Below are 5188 nucleotides of genomic sequence, written 5' to 3'. Positions count from 1 at the left end.
GAACTAGAGTTTCCAGATGTCTACCTATCGAAGCAATTGAGTTCTAATGCTTCTTTAAACGTGATATCGCATCCCAATTGTATGTTTCATGATAAGATATAATATTCATTGCGAATTGTTGTGTATACCTCGTCTACACTTCAAAAGAATGTAAATGCTACACTTACTTGCTAGGAAATAGCGTTTCCAGGTGTGTACGTATCTAAGCAATAGGGTTCTAATGCTTCTTAAAACGCGATATCGCATCTTATTTCTATGTTTCACGATAAGATATAATATGCATTGCGGAGTGTTATGTATACCTCGTCTACACATCAAAAGAATGTAAATGCCACACTTCCTTGCCAAGAAATAGCGTTTCCAGATGTCTACGTATCGAACCAATAGAGATGAAATGCTTCTTAGAACGCGGTATCGCCTTTTATTTCTATGGTTCATGATATGATATATCACTCATTGCGAAGTGTTATGTATACCTCGTCTAAACTTCAAAGGAATGTAAATGCCACACTTCCTTGCTAGGAAATAGCGTTTCCAGATGTCTACGTATCGTAGTAATAGAGTTCTAATGCTGCTTAAATCGCGATATCGCATCTCATTTCTATGTTTCGTGATTAGTTATAATATTCATTGCGAAGTGTCATGTATACCTCGTATTCACTTCAAAAGAATGTAAATGCAACACTTTCTTGCTAGGAAATAGCGTTCCCAGATGCCTACGTATCGAAGCAATAGACTTCTAATGCTTCTTAAAACACGATGTCGCATCTCATGCCTATTTTTATAATAAGACATAATATTCACTGCGAAGTGTTATGTATACCTCGTCCACACTTCAAAAGAATGTACATGCCACACTTTCTTACTAGGAAATATCGTTTCCAGATGTCAACATATGGAAGTAATAGAGTTCTAATGCTTCTTAGAACGCGATATCGCATCTCGTTTCTATGTTTCATGATAAGGTATAATATTCATTGCGAAGTGTTATCTATACCTCGTCCACACTGCAGAAGAATGTAAATGCCACACTTCCTTGCGACGGAATAGCGTTTCTAGATGTCTACGCATCGAAGCAATAGATTTGTAACTCTTTATAAACCGCGATATCGCATATCAGTTCTATGTCACATGGTAAGATGTAATTTCAATGCAACGCGTTATGTACATCTCCTCTACACTTCAAATGAATGTAAATGCATCACTTCATTGCTACGGAATATCGTTTCTATATCTGAAGGTTTAGAAGCAGTAGAGTTCTAATGCTTCGTAAAACGCGGCTGCGCATCTTACATCTATATTTCATGATAAGATGTAATATTCATGGCATCGCGTTATGTTTATCTGCTTCTGCACATGAAGTGAGTGTGAACCCTACACTTTCTTGCCCGGGGTTAGCGTTTCTAGATGTCCATGTGCCGAAGCATTTAATTTGTCATGCTTCATGCACCGCAATATCGCATTTCATATAAACAGTTCAAAGTAAGTTAGAAGGTTGTAAAGCTCTATGCATCGCATTATGCTTATCTGCTTCTGTTCTTTATAATGCTCTGGGATGTGGGAAGGTCCTCAACCATCCTTAACCCCCTAAAGAGAAGTCGAAAGTCCAGCGGCCCTGCATGTGGGCCATGGGAGCGCGGCGCGCGAGGCGCTACTGAAGAAATCCACTGATCGATGGACCCGAACAATACTGAAGCCTAAGGCCTCTCCACCAAGGAGCCCCGAGGAGGATCCAGGAGACACGAGGACCACCAGCGAATTCAAGGAACCTGAAGAAGAGAACGTGAGAGCTTATTCGCTAAAGTATATTGTATCTTATATCGTGAAGCGAGTTATGATACCCGGTAATTCGCGGCGTGTTGCGTAGTTTCCCGTAGCCCTTGTTAGTTAAACCCACGTCGAGACCGTAAATAAACATGCCGTGACTTCAGTATCTCGCGACCTGAGTGTGTGTACTTGGCTAGGCGTAGTCGAGAGGAGGAGCATTTCGAAGTTTCAAGGGTTGTTCCGCCCCAGGGATCCCGGGATCGTGTAGTCTATCCCTTTGCTACTTTCTGAGCAGCTGGCGCCCAAGAAAAGTTGTACCTGAGCGGATACCTTGGAACGATAGATCGCTTTAGATTAAAGTACGTTTTACACCTTAAAGCATTTAGATAATTAACCCCTTCGAGCTTCCCTGACTTACTATATATAGGTTTCCGTTACAACTAATAGGAACCATCACTTTACATAGATATATAGAACACACATAGTTTTAAACGTAGAACTGAGAATTTGAGAACTTACTTTGAAACGTTAGTAGTGAGGAATTCCATCGGATTTCATAGAAATTCAGAACTTACTTGCTATGAAACATAGGCAGATAAGGGCCATCGCGTTGCTTAGAACTTTAGAACTTGCTTACTTCAACAAAGATTTCTATTGGCTTCGTCCGTTCTTTTAGAAGAGTTTTTGATAAACCACATATTTTTCACGCTTCTGATATCTTTGAAAGTTCGCGAGATGTAATCGTTTAAGTTTTAAAATGATTACTTAGTGTGGATTATTATTTAGTAACTCGTTCATAAACGAGTCTGCATAGGATTTAATCCATAAGTTTTTAAGCCTGGAATTTATGCAGTTAATTGTTATTCACTTATTGCTCAAACGACAAAGGTTCTGACCACTTCAAAATGGTTGACTTTCATCAATTTTCTTAAAAATTGAAATACTGCCCCACTGCTTGCATTAAAGACTGTAGTTTAGAAAGACTTTCAAAACATTTTACCTCTTATAGATGAATTCTGGAATTGAAATTGAATGTTTGACTTTTCTAACTCCTGTTTAGACATCTTTCTATTGGAATGTTCAAGTATTTTTCATATTCGTAATTATTAAAAATGTTTTACTTGATTCTTTAATTTAATATTTAGAATTTTCTGAGAAATATTTTTTATCGTAATGAACTATATAATTGCAATTATAATTCTTTATGAAATAATAATAACAGAAAGGTATGTATCCATTCTTGTAGTTTTGTAAAGAGTATTTAATCTTACTATCTAAAATGAAACATTGAGATCTGTTTACAATCTAATGGAATTTAATTACCTTTTGATTTAAATTCACAATGATAATCTTCCATAGTTCAACAATTTTGTGAGCTGTCCTCAGGAATCCGCAGCTCAGTACTTATAAAATGAAATACACAAAGAACAGCCTAACCAAACGTATTCGAACCGATTTCTCAATACTAATCTTATCATGTTTAACTTATGCTGCAAACTATTGAAATGCCCTTCGAAAAGTGTTTATTCACAGTGAAGTAAACGGTAAGTATTACGCCTTCCAACACTGTTTACAATACGTATGTTTCATTTACTATCAAAACCGTGAGTATTATCGCCCTTCTTTACTTTTTGTAACCTTCAATGCCTTCATGTTACAGATCGTTAAACTTGCTTTAAAATGCTCTATCGTATTACGGAAGAATGGACATACCAATTCATTTTAAAAAATGAAGGTAACCTTCATATGTCCAACATAACGCCACTTACAAAAAAACTATTTTCATCAACGGATGGGCCCTTTGTACTATGCAATTTTATATTAGCAAAAACTTCTATGAAACTTATAGTTTCGTGGATATCTGAGGTGCTAATTATTACTGCCCCACCCTGTATATTGTTATGGATGTGTCCAACAAGGCAACGATGAGCAGTTAAATTTAATATGATGATGTTTATTATTTTACTTATAGTATATTTGTTTTTCTGGAATTTTGCCAAAAAACAATTTTCACGATGTCGACAGATGAATATATTAGCCTTAGAATTACAAGAGCCAACAATTTCGAAAGTAGAATATTTTTTTACTTCGCTAACCGAATCATTGCAAACGTTAAGTAAAGTGCGTGCCTTTCAAAACAGTCAGATGCAAATTACGATACAACGTTTCCAAGAAATGGTACGTGCCACTGTTTTTTAATTTCCGTTTATTTAATCAAAGGAAATTTAATTGAAATATCCGCAAAATTTGAGGACAAAAAGTTATTGTAATTTTACGCAACATATATGATGGTGATAAAGGATAAGTATACGGAACTGAAAATGGAAAGTAGCGAGCAGAAAAAGAAACTGATAGAGCTACAAAGTAGATTGATACATCCGTCAAATGATGATTCTAGGTTAATACAATCTGTTAATCAAAGAACTATTGCAAAAATCAAGTATAATCAATACTACTTCTGCTCAAAGGCTATAATAGAATTGGACCGAAATGGGTACAAAACAGGCAATTATATCTATACGTTCTATTCTATGCAAAGGCAAATATTTCAAAGAAAAAAAGATGTGTTACTTACAAATTACTTATGTTCCTAGATATCTCACTAATTCAGGCTTCTTGTCTTGCAGAACTAATCATTCATTTAACATGTAAAGGGGTCGAAGAATAGTAAAAGATTTTTATATTTCATAGCCTCACTCGATACGTCGATTGGATCACGTAAAGTATCGGACATTAATTGCATCTACATCTTCAGACCTTAAATATATAATTGCAACAACATATTTAATAGCGTTTTAATAACATTTTTCTAATTGTTTATATCTATGTCTAATAAATATATATTAATCGAATAAGTTGCTTTACCAAAGAATAAAAGTATCTGAAGCTTACAAATCGGAGCATTACATAACAAACGTGCATTACATATATAATATTACATGTAACAAAAGATGAAGACCAAAAAGATCATACATAAGTTGAATCCACAATGCGGTCATAGAGATACAGAAACGGCAAAAAATCCAAACAATAATTTAAAAAATTCAAAAAGGGGGGAGTGAAAATCCATCTCCTTGACGATGATAAGGAACAAGTCTGTCTCAGGCACTACAATATCCCAAACAGCCAGCGATTCGCACGCCAATGACAACGGATGGAACGAATTCCGTGACAGAACTGTGCTAACAAAGTGCTCCTACTCAGCTTTCGAAATGGCATACTGTTAGTGCTGGAGCGGCATTCGTATCACGGCACTATTAAAGCACCGAGATATAGCACACGGGCTACACGGCCGTGACAATGACACTATCAGCTCACCATAGCTACACGCGTGGTTGTGGCGTAGGCTGACATTTACTAATGGGGAAGCTGTTTCCATAAAAATTATAAGCAAATATGAAAAATGACTAAACTGCGCAAT

This window comes from Xylocopa sonorina, unplaced genomic scaffold (assembly GCF_050948175.1).
Source record: "Xylocopa sonorina isolate GNS202 unplaced genomic scaffold, iyXylSono1_principal scaffold0047, whole genome shotgun sequence".
Classification (NCBI taxonomy): domain Eukaryota; kingdom Metazoa; phylum Arthropoda; class Insecta; order Hymenoptera; family Apidae; genus Xylocopa; species Xylocopa sonorina.
This window is presented reverse-complemented; position numbering follows the sequence as displayed.